The 15,433-nt window shown below is 37.7% G+C and overlaps 1 pseudogene; it reads right to left on the reverse strand.

The window, feature by feature from the left end:
- Positions 1-2,406: 2,406 nt before the first annotated feature.
- On the reverse strand, positions 2,407-2,494 carry LOC141424377 (small nucleolar RNA U3; annotated as a pseudogene).
- Positions 2,495-15,433: the final 12,939 nt, after the last annotated feature.

Below are 15,433 nucleotides of genomic sequence, written 5' to 3' on the forward strand. Positions count from 1 at the left end.
AAACCATTCCAGCAGACTGGAACAGGTTGAAGACAGAATTTCAGGGCTCAAAGACAAAATTGATATTAAAGAAGAAACAGAAGAACTCTTAGAATTCTCAAGAGCTGAGAAAGAAATATGCAAGAATTCTACAACTCCATCAAACAAGCAAAACTGTGAATCATGGGCATTGAAGAAGATGAGGTGCAAGCCAAAGGTATATGCAATTTATTCAACAAATAAAAGAAAATAGTTTCTGCCAGGTATCGAGGTGGGTGGGAGAGGGAGGGGGCAGAGTGGGTGGTAAGGGAGGGGATGGGGTAAGGGAGGGGGTGGGTCTTTTCTCCTAAGGCTTGGGAGAAATGACCCAAGCCTTGTATGCACATATGAATAGTAAAACAATAAAACAAACAAACAAAAAATAAAACCATGCCGGGTTATTAAAAAAAAAAGAAAGAAAGAAAATTTCCCGAATCTAGAGAAAGAAATGTCCATCCATAAGTACAGGAAGCCTCCAGAACACTAAACAGATGCAACCAAAACAGAACCTCTCCACAGCATATTATAGTTAAAACAATTAGCACAAAGAACAATGAAAGACTGTTGAAGGCTCTAAGAGAGAAAAAAAGTCAGAAAAAGATATAAAGGTGAACCCATTAAAATAACACCAGATTTCTCAACAGAAACTTTGAATCAAGAAAGACATGGAGTGAGGTATTTTGAGCACTGAAAGAAAAAAATTTCAGTCCTAGGATGCTCTACCCAGCAAAGCCATCCCTCAAAACTGAAGGAGGAATTAAAATCATCCATGATGAACAGGAACGAAAACAATACATGACCACTAAACCACCACTCCTACACACAAAATATGGAAACAAACAAACACAACATAGCCATGAAAGAATGGGAATTATTAAACCACAAAAGAAGAACAGACAAGTAATCACAGAGTTACAGAGAAACAATTGCACACATACAAACCCTTATACAACAAAACAAGTTAAGGCAGGAATCACCAAATACCTCTCAATATTAACACTGAATGTGGCCCCAACTCTCCCATCAAAAGAGACCAGTTGGCAAACTGGATTGCAAAGGAAGACCAACAATCTGTTTACAAAAAACCTACCTTACAGACAAAAAACAAACATTGCCTTAGGGAAAGGGTAGAAGAAGATTTACCAAGCTATGGGCCCCTGAAAACAGGCAAGAGTAGCAATACTTACAGTAGAGAAAGTAGACTACAAACCTTAATTAGTCAGAAGAGACAAAGAATGTCATTTCATACTAACAAAAGGAGCAAGATATTTAGAGGAAAAAATAATTGCTAATTTATGTGCATCCAATGTCAGTGCACCCAACTGTATTACAAATGCCCTCTGGACTTAAAAACACAGATAGATCCCCAACACAGTGGTGGCGGAAGACTTTGATATTCCTCTATTACCAGCAGATAGGTCATTTACACAAAAAATCAATAAAGAAACACTAGAATTGAATGACACTATAGATCAAATGGATCTGACAAATGTCTGCTAAGTATTCCATCTTGTAATAGCACAATATATATTCTTCTCAGCAGCCTGTGGAACTTTCTCCAAAATAGACAATATTGTAGAGCACAAAGCAAATCTTTACAAATGCAAGAAAATGGGGGAAAAAAAAACCCCTACATACTGTTTGGCCACAATGCAATAAAACTAGAACTCAACAACAAAAGAAATACCAGAAAATACCCAAACACTTAGAGACTGAAAAAACACATTGCTCCATGATCAGTGTGTCATTGAAAAAATAAAGGAAGATATCAAAAAGTTTCTGCAATTTAATGAGAATGAAAGCACAGCCTACCAAAACCCATGGGACACAGAAAAGACAGTCTTAAGGGAAAAATTTATAGCCTTGATCCTTTGCTTCTTAGCATTATTATTTGCTCATACAATAATGGACGTTTGCTCTTGCTTCAAAACTTAAAGAAAGCATTGCCTCCTTTTCCCTTATTTTCCTTCCACATGTGCAACCATTCCTTTCCTGTTTACATGTCTGAAAGCTCTTTTCCTCCTGCTCTTGAAGCTGGACTTGTGTGCTGATCTCAAGAATCTCAGTAGACTCCAAGGACAGAGCAGACAAGGTGATGATCACTGGAGCACAGTCACAGTTATCTTGCCCAGGCTGGACTCAAATCCCTGAGCTGAAGGTATTTTCCTGCCTCAGTCCCTAAGTAGCTGGGATTACAGGCAAGCTCAGAATCAGCATTCAACAAGTGGGAGAAGATGGGGTGTTGAGCCTGAGGCCACTTCAGGCTCCTAGGCCCAGAGACCCAAGCTGAGAATTGAAACTGCTTGGCTCAGAACACATTTGGATTTTTTTATTGAAACTGCCCTCAACAAGACTGCAGTTGTAGGGAAACCACTTAGATGATGTCCTCACCCTCTTGCTCCTCTGAAGAAGAACGATCATCAATGGCAAATGGCAGCAGCAACACAGCAGCACCAATAGCCAGCTTCACACTCTGTATGGGGGATGGAACTCACAGCCTCTCGTGTGCTAAACAAGTACTCTGCCACTGAGCCCCTGACTCAAGAATTGTAAAAAACCAACAAACAACTAAGTCTTTTAGAAGCAGAAAGGAAGAAAGGTTCACTCTTAGGCAGGAGGTGGAGGCTGACAGCTAAAGAAATAAAGGGAGATTCCAAGATGGCGGCTAGAGGGAGGAAGCAGAAAGCAAGCCTTCTATAGTGAAATCTTGGAGAGAAGCTGGAGTCACACTTTGCAGGCAAAATCACTGAGAAGAGGCATAACTTTGACCCCTCCACACCTCCAGCCAGCGCAGAGAATCTCCACTTCACGTTAAACAGAGAAACCAGGAGGCCTCCAGTCGCCCACACCCAGATGGCTTGGGAAGACGTGGACCAAGTGAGCTTCGTGGTACCGCAGTATTCCCACAGACAAGCCTGGGCCAGAGCAACATAGCCCCCTGGACAGACTGACCCCCACCTGGGGGAAAAAAGAGAAACTGAGTAATAAGCAATAAGAACAATAAAGACACGTGGGAAAGAGGGTGGGGCACCCTGAGCGCTGAAGATTGGGGGAAGGGAATCCTTCCCGGGACTGTAAATAAACAAGCCAGGTGGGCCGGAGAGGCTCTGGTGGGAGCGGGAGCACGGGTGCCCAGCAACCAGGAGGGGGAAAGCTTGTGAGAGTGGCGGAGGGAGGAAAACTCCACAGGAGAGGAGGGAAGACCCACTTTCCACGTGAACTGTAAGCAAACATGGCGGCAGGCAGGAGCAGCAGCACCGCCCAGTAATCAGGAGCAAGAAAGCTTGTGAAAGTGGCGGTGGGAGGAAAACTCCACAGAAGAGGGGGTAAGACCCACCTCCCACATGAACTGTAAATAAACATGCAGGCCTGACAACGTGGGTGCAGTGTCACCTTTCCCAGTGCTTAGAAAGGGGAAAGCTTGTAGCAGAGGCTTCCGCACAGGAGAACTCTGAGCAAACAAAGCCTGTGGGGCCAGGTGAGTGCTAAGCTCACCCCAGAGATCTGCATAAATAATGCTGCCAGCAATAGCAGGCTGACAGCAGCGGGCAGGCAAGCCACAGCTGCAGGTACCATTCTCAGAACTGTCTCCAGACTCTTTTTTTCTTTTTCTCCCTACCCTTAATGAGAGAACAACCGAATTACACCTGCATGCTGAAAAACTTACTGAAACTGTATTGCATTTGAACTTGGGACACTTGGTGGGTTTTGTGTGTGTGTGTGTGTGTGTGTGTGTGTGTGTAGTTTTGTTCTACTTTATGCACCCCCTTTGATGAGACAACTACAGAACAACATCTGAGGCACCATCTCCAGGATTGGAGACTGAGACAGACACCCAAATTATTAAGACTGAAACTTCATTGCATTTGAACTTGGAGGTTTTTTGGTTTTTTGTTTTTTTTTTTAATTTTCTATTTTTCATCTTATTTTAATTCATTTTTATATATAGATATTTCTTTCATTTATTTTTTATCTTTATTCTTATCTTTATTTTTTTTATTTTTGATTTTCAATCCTCTCTCTGTCTCTCTAATGTCTGTTCAGCTTACTGTCAATTAGTACACTAACACTCCCTGGTTATACCTTTGAAACTTTCTTGTCTGATACCTTGTTCTGTTTTCTCCTTCTTGTCTGTGTATTTGTTTTCCCCCTTTCATTAACCTCTTGCTTTCCATCTCAGCTCACCCTTCCATTCTAAATATTACCATTGTTATTATTACAAGCTAGAAAATACTTAATTGCACACAGTACAGGGACAGTAACAACACCAAAGACAATGACGGGAAGACAGAAAAAACAGGGAAACCAGTTTCACCACAGCAAAAACTTAGTACAGGAACCAGAGGGGAATGAAGAAAACAGATACTCAGATCCAGACTCCAACAAAATGAAGATAAACTATGCCAAAGGACCCAATGAAGCCCACAAGAACAATTTAAAAGAAGACATACTACAGGTACTCAATGAGAATTTTATAGAGATGATACTGGATAGGGTCAACCAAAATATACAGGAGACATTCAAGAAATTCCAAGACAACAAAAATAGAGAATTTGAAAAAGCAAAAGAAGAAATAGAGGAAACCATAGAAGCACTGGATAAATACAAAAGTGAAACAGAGAACACGATGAATAAATGGATAAATGAACTCAGGACAAAAATAGACAACATTAAAGAGGAAACCACCCAGGATATGGAAAACCTCAGAAAAAAAGAACAAAACAGAACTGCAAAACAAAACAGAAGGCCAATCCAGCAGAATAGAACAAACAGAAGACAGAATCTCAGAACTTGAAGATGAAGTGGTAATTAAAGGAAAAAACCAAAGAACTATTAATTAAACAACTCAAGACCTGTGAGCAGAAAATGCAAGAACTCACTGACTCCATCAAAAGATCAAACTTGAGAATCATGGGCATCAAAGAAGGAGAAGAGGTGCAAGCGAAGGGAATGCGTAATATATTCAACAAAATAATAACAGAAAATTTCCCAAATCTAGAGAAAGATATTCCCATACAGATGCAAGAGGCCTCCAGGACACCAAACAGACCAGATCAAAATAGAACTACCCAACGACATATCATCATTAAGACATCAAGTTCAGAAACTAAGGAAAGAATATTGAAGGCTGTAAGAGAGAAAAAACAAGTAACATACAAAGGTAAACCCATCAAAATCACAGCAAACTTCTCAACAGAAACATTAAAAGCAAGAAGAGCGTGGGCTGAGATCTTCCAGGCACTGATTGAAAATAACTTCAACCCCAGGATACTCTACCCAGCAAAACTATCATTCAAAATAGATGGAGCAATAAAAGTCATCCATGATAAGCAGAAACTAAAACAATATGTGACCACAAAGCCACCACTACAAAAGATTCTGCAAGGGATTCTGCACACAGAAAGTGAAACCCAACTTAACCATGAAAAGACAGGCAGCACCAAACCACAGGAAAAGAAAAAGCAAGACAGTAGAGAGTAACCTCAACTTAGGTACACACAATCAAACCTTCAAACAACTAAGACAACTAAATGACAGGAATCACCACATACCTATCAGTACTAACGCTCAATGTTAACGGACTTAATTCACCCTTCAAAGGACACCGCTTGACAAAATGGATTAAAAAGGAAGATCCAACAATTTGTTGCTTACAGGAGACCCATCTCACCAACAGAGATAAGCATAGGCTTAGGATGAAAGGCTGGAAGGAGATTTATCAAGCCAATGGCCCCCGAAAATAGGCAGGAGTAGCAATACTTATCTCTGACAAAGTAGACTTCAAACCTACATTGATCAAACGAGATAAAGAAGGACATTCCATACTAATAAAAGGGGAAATAGATCAAAAGGAAATAATAATTATCAACCTGTATGCACCCAATGTCAATGCACCCAATTTCATCAAACATACCCTGAAAGACCTAAAAGCATATATAAACACCAACACAGTGGTTGTGGGAGAATTTAACACCCCATTATCATCAATAGATAGGTCATCCAAAGAAAAAATCAATAAAGAAATTCAAGATCTAAAATATGCAATAGATCAAATGGACCTAGTTGATGTCTACAGAACATTTCATCCAACCTGTACACAATATATATTCTTCTCAGCAACCCATGGAACCTTCTCCAAAATAGATCATATGCTAGGGCACAAAGTAAGCCTCAGGAAAATAAGAAAATAGAAATTATACCTTGCATACTATCTGATCACAATGCAGTAAAAGTAGAACTCAACAACAAAAGTAAAGACAAAAAACATGCAAACAGCTGGAAACTAAATAACTCATTACTTAATGAAGAATGGATCATCGGTGAAATAAAAGAGGAAATTAAAAAGTTCCTGGAAGTCAATGAAAATGAAAACACAACCTACCGGAACCTATGGGACACAGCTAAGGCAGTCCTGAGAGGAAAGTTTATAGCCATGAGTGCATATATTAAAAAGATTGAAAGATCCCAAATCAATGACCTAATGATACATCTCAAACGCCTAGAAAAACAAGAACAAGCAAATCCCAAAATGAATAGAAGGAGAGAAATAAGAAAAATAAGAGCTGAAATCAACGAAATAGAAACCAAAAAAACCATACAAAGAATTAATGAAACAAAAACTTGGTTCTTTGAAAAAATAAACAAGATCGATAGACCCCTGGCAAACCTGACTAAAATGAGGAGAGAAAAAACCCAAATTAGTAGAATCAGGAATGCAAAAGGGGAGATAACAACAAACACCATGGAAGTCCAAGAAATCATCAGAGACTACTTTGAGAACCTATATTCAAATAAATTTGAAAATCTTAAAGAAATGGACAGATTTCTAGATATATATGATCGTCCAAAACTGAACCAAGAGGAAATTAATCACCTGAATACACCTATAACACAAAATGAAAATGAAGCAGCAATCAAGACTCTCCCCAAAAAGAAAAGTCCAGGACCTGATGGATTCTCTGCTGAATTCTATCAGACCTTTAAAGAAGAACTGATACCAACCCTCCTTAAACTGTTCCATGAAATAGAAAGGGAAGGAAAACTGCAGAACACATTTTATGAAGCCAGTATTACACTTATCCCAAAACCAGGCAAAGACACCTCCAAAAAGGAGAACTATAGTCCAATCTCCTTAATGAACATTGATGCAAAAATCCTCAACAAAATAATGGCAAACCGAATCAACAACACATCAAAAAGATTATTCACCACGACCAAGTAGGCTTCGTCCCAGGGATGCAGGGGTGGTTCAACATACGAAAATCAATAAATGTAATAAACCACATTAACAGAAGCAAAGACAAAAACCACTTGATCATCTCAATAGATGCAGAAAAAGCCTTTGATAAGATCCAACACCATTTCATGATAAAAGCTCTAAGAAAACTAGGAATAGAAGGAAAATACCTCAACAGTATAAAAGCTATATATGACAAACCTACAGTCAGCATTATACTTAATGGAGAAAAACTGAAACCATTCCCTCTAAAATCAGGAACCAGACAAGGATGCCCACTATCCCCACTCCTATTCAACATAGTACTGGAATTCCTAGCCAGAGCAATTAGGCAAGAAGAAGGAATAAAAGGAATACAAATAGGTAAAGAAACGGTCAAAATATACCTATTTGCAGATGACATGATCTTATACCTTAAAGACCCAAAAAACTCCTCAGAAGCTCCTAGACATCATCAATAGCTATAGCAAGGTAGCAGGATATAAAATCAATATAGAAAAATCATTAGCATTTCTACACACTAACAATGAGCAAACTGAAAAAGAATGTATGAAAACAATTCCATTTACAATAGCCTCAAAAAAAATCAAATACCTAGGTGTAAACCTAACAAAAGATGTGAAAGACCTCTACAAGGAAAACTATACACTTCTGAAGAAAGAGATTGAGGAAGACTATAGAAAGTGGAGAGATCTCCCATGCTCATGGATTGGTAGAATCAACATAGTAAAAATGTCGATACTCCCCAAAGTAATCTACATGTTTAATGCAATTCCCATCAAAATTCCAATGACATTCATTAAAGAGATTGAAAAATCGACCATTAAATTTATATGGAAACACAAGAGGCCACGGATAGTCAAGGCAATACTCAGTCAAAAGAACAATGCAGGAGGTATCACAATACCTGACTTCAAACTATATTACAAAGCAATAACAATAAAAACAGCATGGTACTGGCACAAAAACAGACACGAAGACCAGTGCAACAGAATAGAGGACCCAGATATGAAGCCACACAACTATAACCAACTTGTCTTTGACAAAGGAGCTAAAAATATACGATGGAGAAATAGCCTCTTCAACAAAAACTGCTGGGAAAACTGGTTAGCAGTCTGCAAAAAACTGAAACTAGATCCATGTATATCACCTTATACCAAGATTAACTCAACATGGATCAAGGATCTTAATATCAGACCCCAAACTCTAAAGTTGATACAGGAAAGAGTAGGAAATACTCTGGAGTTAGTAGGTATAGGTAAGAACTTTCTCAACGAAACCCCAGCAGCACAGCAACTAAGAGATAGCATAGATAAATGGGACCTCATAAAGCTAAAAAGCTTCTGTTCATTAAAAGAAATGGTCTCTAAACTGAAGAGAACACCCACAGAGTGGGAGAAAATATTTGCCAACTATACATCAGACAAAGGACTGATAACCAGAATATATAGGGAACTTAAAAAACTAAATCCTCCCAAAACTAATGAACCAATAAAGAAATGGGCATGTGAACTAAACAGAACTTTCTCAAAAGAAGAAATTCAAATGGCCAAAAAACACATGAAAAAATGCTCACCATCTCTAGCAATAAAGGAAATGCAAATTAAAACCACACTAAGATTCCACCTCACCCCTGTTAGAATAGCCATCATTAGGAACACTACCAACAACAGGTGTTGGCGAGGATGCGGGGAAAAAGGAACCCTCTTACACTCTTGGTGGGAATGTAAACTAGCACAACCACTCTGGAAAAAAATTTGTAGGCTACTTAAAAAGCTAGACATTGATCTACCATTTGATCTAGCAATACCACTCTTGGGGATATACCCAAAAGACTGTAACACAGGTTACTCCAGAGGCACCTGCAGACCCATGTTTATTGCAGCACTATTCACAATAGCCAAGTTATGGAAACAGCCAAGATGCCCCACCACCATCGAATGGATTAAGAATATGTGGTGTCTATACACAATGGAATTTTATGCAGCCATGAAGAAGAATGAAATGTTATCATTCGCTGGTAATGGATGGAATTGGAGAACATCATTCTGAGTGAGGTTAGCCTGGCCCAAAAGACCAAAAATCATATGTTCTCCCTCATATGTGGACATTAGATCAAGGGCAAACACAACAAGGGGATTGGACTTTGAGCACATGATAAAAGCGAGAGCACACAAGGGAGGGGTGAGGATAGGTAAAACACCTAAAAAATTAGCTAGCATTTGTTGCCCTTAAAGCAGAGAAACTAAAGCAGATACCTTAAGAGCAACTGAGGCCAATAGGAAAAGGGGACCAGGAACTAGAGAAAAGGGTAGATCAAAAAGAATTAACCTAGAAGGTAACACACACGCACAGGAAATTAATGTAAGTCAACTCCCTGTATAGCTATCCTTATCTCAACTAGCAAAAACCCTTGTTCCTTCCTATTATGGCTTATACTCTCTCTACAACAAAATTAGAAATAAGGGCAAAATAGTTTCTGCTGGGTATTGAGGGGGTGGGGGGAGAGGGAGGGGGTGGAGTGGGTGGTAAGGGAGGGGGTGGGGGCAGGGGGGAGAAATGACCCAAGCCATGTATGCTCATATGAATAATAAAATAAAAAAAATTATAGCCTTGAGTGCATATATTAAAAAGACAGATCTCAAACAGCCTAATGTTGCAGCTCAAACTCCTAGACAAACTAGGAGTTTTTTAAGTATTAAGAATAAGATATACCCAAACTGGCAGAAAGAGACTGATAATAAAAATAAAGGCGAAAATGAAGGAAATAGAGAAAAAAAATACCAGAAAAGAGTCAACAAAACAAAAAGCTGGCTCTTTGAAAAGATAAATAAGATTGACAAACCCCTGGCAAATCTGACTAAAACAAGGGAAAAGAGTCAAATTAACAAATTAGAAATGAAAAATGGGAGATAACAACAAAAAATAAGGAAATCCAGGGAATCATTAGGGACTACATTAAAAACATATATTCAACTAAATTGGAAAATCTAGACGAAATGGGCAAACTTCTAGATACATACGACCTTCCTAAATTGAACCAAAAAGGTATTAATCACCTTAAACAGATCTAGAACAAGCAGTGAAATTAAAGCAGTAATAGAGTCTTCCCCGCCCCCTCCCCCAAAAAATTCCAGGACCTGATGAATTGATGACTGAATTCTACTAGTCCCTTACAACTAATACCAACACTCCTCAAACTTTTTCTATGGAATAGAAAAGGAAGGAACACTGGTTAACTGATTCTATGAAGCCAGTATTACACTTGCCCCAAAACCGGACAAAGACACAACAAAACCAGAGAATTACAGGCCAATCTCTTTAATGAACATAGATGTAAAAATCCTTAATAAAATATTGGCAAACTAAATTCAACAGCATATCAAAAGGATTTTTACACCATGATCAAGTCAGTGTAATCACAGGGATGCAGGGATGGTTCAACATATGCAAATCTATAAATGTAATGCGGCACATTAATAGAGAATAACAAAAACCACTTGATCATCTCAATAGATGCAGAAAAAGCCTTCGATAAAATTTAACATCCTTTTATGATAAAAACTCTGATGAAACTAGTAATAGGAGAAAGTTACCTCAACATAATAATATATGACAAGCCTATAGCCAACATCATACTAAATGGGGAAAAACAAAAACCATTTCCTCAAATTCAAGTAGAAGACAAGGGTATTCACTCTCTCACTCTTATTTAAAATAGCCTTGGAACTCCTGGCCAGAGCAATAAGACAGAAAGAAGAAATAAAAGGAATACAAATTGGAAAGGAAGTAGTCAAACTATCCCTAATTGCTTATGACATGATTTTATACTTAAAAGACCCAAAAAACTCCTAGACACCAGAAATAGCTTCAGCAATGCAGCAGATTACAAAATCAATTTGCAAAACTCAGTAGCCTTTCTATATCCCAACAATGAACAAACTAAGAAAGAATATAGGAAAATAACTCCATTTATAGTAGCCTAAAAAATAATACCTAGGGATAAAGTTATGTGAAAGACCTCTACAAGGAAAACTATAAACCACTGAAGAAAGAAATCTGAGAAGACTATAGAAGATGGAGGGACCTCCTATGCTCATGGATTGGTAGAATCAATATTGTGAAAATGGCTATACTACCAAGTGCAATCTACATGTTCAATGCAATCTCCATCAACATTCCAATGACATTCATCACAAAGATTGAAAAATCAACCCAAAAGTTCATTTGGAAACACAAAAGACCATGAACAGCCAAGGCAATATTGAGTCAAAAGGGAAGCTCTGAAGGTACCACAATACCCCACTTCAAATGATACTACAGAGCCATAACAATAAAAACAACATGGTACTGGCACAAAAGCACATACAAAGACCAGTGGGTCAGAATAGAAGACCCAGATATGAATCCACTCAGATATGCCCACTTGATTTTTTTAGAAAGGTACCAAAAACATACAATGGAGAAAAGACAGTTTCTTCAACAAATGTTGCTGGTAAAGCTACATATCTGCATGCAGAAAACTGAAGTTAAATCCATGCCTTTCACCCTGGACATGTATCAACTCAAAGTGGATTAAGGCCCTTAATATCAGACCTGAAACCTTGAAGCTAGTACAGGGAAGAGCAGGAATACATTGGAAACAATGGGCATAGGCAATGACTTCCTAAATAGAACTTAAATGGCTTAGCAGCTAAGAAACGATTTACAATGGAACTACATGAAATTAAAAAGCTTCTGCACAACAAAAGATACGATTTCTAAGTTGAAGAGGCAGCCTACAGAATGGGAGAAAATCTTCTCCAGTTATACATCCGATAAGGGATTAATAACAAGAATATACAGGAAGCTCAAAAAACAAAACTCCCAAATATCAATGACCCAATGAAAAAATGGGCAAATTAACTGAATAGGGCTTTTTCAAATGGCTAAAACACATGAAGAAATGCTCAACACCCCTTACCATAAAGGAAATGCAAATCTAAACTACAATTAAGATTCTACCTAACAAACAACAAATGGTGGTGAGCACGTGGAGATAAAGGAATCTTCATACACTACTGTTGGGAATGTAAATTAATATTACCACTATGAAATACAATATGAAGGATCCTGAAAAAACTAAAAATAGAACTGCCATATGATCTAGCACTTCCACTTCTAGAAATATACCCGAAGATATATGTCAGTTTACAATAAAGGCACTGCACACCCATGTTTGTTGTAGAATTATTCACAATAGCCAAACTGTGGAAATAGACAAGATGCCCCACCACTGACAAATGGATTAAGAAAATGTGGTATTTATACACAATGGAATTTTATTCAGCCACAAAAAAGAATGAAATTTTGACATTTGCAGGAAAATGGGTAGAACTGGAGAACATCATCTTAGGTGAAGTTAGCCAGATTTAAAAGGCCAAAAGCCACATGTTTTCTCTTATATATGGAATATAGACTTAATACAAACAGCAATATTATGAAAAACAGGTAACACTAAGGGGAAGTTGTATCTGAGGGGGAGGGTAAAATAAAGAAGTTAAGAAGGTGAATATGGTTGATGTATTATTCTCTATATAAGAATGAATATAGAATTTTAAACCTGAGATGAACCAATTTGGGTACATGAATACTTGTAAATGTCACAAGGAAACTCCCTGTGTAGCTGTCTTAAACAAACAAAAATGTCATTTTTCTTTCTTTTTTTTTTTCATTTAAAGTTTTGAAGAGTAGGAGGGCATAACACACCCTGCTGGGGGGATTTGGTACCAGTGGGAGGTGAGAAGAGGTGGGAAAAGGCAGTGGGAGGGTAAATATAGTGGAAATATTGTGTACACATGTGTTTAAATGGGAAAATTATAACTGCTGAAACTACTTCAAGAATGGTGGGAGAGGGGGATAAAAGAGAAAGGTGAACAGGGGTGAATTCAAGTATGGTATATTTGATATAGTGTAAGAACTTTTGTTAATGCCACAATAAACCCACACCCAGCACAACGATAAGAAAAGGATTCTGGAAGTAAATATGCCAAGTTTTATCAGTGATTATGTCTGGGCACTAGAACTATCCATCACTTTATTCTGGCTTTTTTCTATCCATTTATAGTTTGGAAAAGAACTCTCTTGGGCTTGTGTTGCTTTTATAACTTTTTCAAAAAGTATGCTTTTAAAAATTGAGGCATACAAAGAATGGGTTTTTGTCATAACTCTTTTATATTACAAAGTCTTGTTTCTTTTATAATATTCACCTACAGACATAGGACTCAGAAGAAAATGAGTTAACAAGTACATGTGGAATTATGAAGGAGAAAATGGAGTTGGCAGATGCCTGCTGCCTCCCTGGGAGACTAGATACCAATAAATAATTTACAGTTGCAGGGAAGAGAAGTTAACAAATACATTCCTTAATATTTAAGGGGCAGTCTGTGGTCAAGGAAGCACTTTAGAGACATCTCATCCTATCCTTTCAACTACTCTGTTAAAGGATATTTATTTTGACTTTTATTTATCATAAAGCTGAAGATTAGAGAAATAATGTATGCAAAGTTACAAAGTTTGGGGTCTTACTTCAGGTTTCCTGATTCTCCAATGTCATTGTATAACATACAACATGTGTGTAAGTCACTGCCATGTGTAAGGCACACTTTGGGATATTATAGAGGAAACAAATATGTTGGAAGCATAGTTTCTGTTCTCTATGAATTTATGATCAAATAAAAAGAATAGGACATGGAAAAGCTAAGAGTTCTCCTATTTAAATGTCAAGTATTAGTGCAGATAGAAAATGCTATAAAAGCTGAGAAGAAGGAAGGTTAGCGGTGAGCAGAGATGTGAAATTGTTGTCTATCAGGAATGAAATTAAGGAGGGATTGTTGTGGCTGCTGTGGAGAAGAGAAGGGTGAACCAAGGGTCAGAAAAAAGAAACACCAAATCAGCTTCAATTCTCTTTTATGATCTACGTAGGGATTCACTCATCCTGTTTCTAGCATAAGCTGTGTAATCTTCAGTAAGTAATTGTATGGCTTTTGTTTTTGTGATTAATCATCATGAATTAGATGTATAAAATTATTCGTATATTTTCCTCTTTAATTATCTGAGATGATGAATTTCCTTCATCCATTGATTTATTCAATGAGCCAGCATCTCTTGTGAGACTGTGATGATCTGAACACAGACACTGGTATGGCACTGAGCATACAGAGAGAAACAAGATACTGCTTTTGGCCCCCAAAGAATCTACATTTCAGACAAAGAGATACATATAGAAAGTGATAATGCTTATTGTATAATGACAGAGATGAAAACTCAGCAACTTTTGAGACTAAGAAAGAATACCTGCTCTGGCACAGTTGGGGACACAGTATTGGCATAGAGAAGCTAAAAATAAATTGAAATTATCAACCAAAAAAACAAGGGTGCAATTCCAAGCACAGCCAAATCTGAGAAGTATAGAAAGGCTGGTGAGTCAAAAATTACTAGAAAATCAGTATTTTCAGAAATAATGATGCAAAGAAAAGGGGAAATGAGATTAGGGAAATAGAAAACGATAGACTGACCTTTTGGTTGTTTCAATGAGCAGAATGAGACAGGCAGTGCTGTGTAACTGCCAAGGCTGGATCATAAAAGGCAATATGGCTTTTCACTTGCTCTGTCTCAACATGGGGTCCTTAAAATCAGTCTTCATGTCATAGAGAAGCCCAGGCCACCTGAAAAGGCTATGTGCTGGTATTCCAGTCCATGACCCCAACTTAAGTCTCTGTTAATAATCACTGTTAACTGTGTGTGTGTCAGGCACATGTGTAAGAAAACCTTCAATGGTCTTGTTAAGATGTGTCATGCAAAATATTTTAAGGAACTTGAACTTTAATCTTAGACACAATTAAGTAGCACCAAAGAATTTGAGGCAGAGGTATTGTATGATATAATTAGTAACTCTATTGCTACAATGTACTATACATTACTAGGTACACCCAAACTATTTTTTGTCAGATTTCATGGAAAAATCCTCATCAGTTCTTAAAACAGATAAAATGAACCTCATGAAGATTATGCAAATTCCTTTGTCAGACTGTGTTAGTTAGTTTTCTGACATTGTGACAAATGCCTAAGATATTCAACTTATAAAGAAAAAAGCTTAATTTTGGCTCACAATTGTTGTAGACTATAGTCCATAATTGG

Source organism: Castor canadensis, chromosome 6 (genome assembly GCF_047511655.1).
Source record: "Castor canadensis chromosome 6, mCasCan1.hap1v2, whole genome shotgun sequence".
Classification (NCBI taxonomy): Eukaryota; Metazoa; Chordata; class Mammalia; order Rodentia; family Castoridae; genus Castor; species Castor canadensis.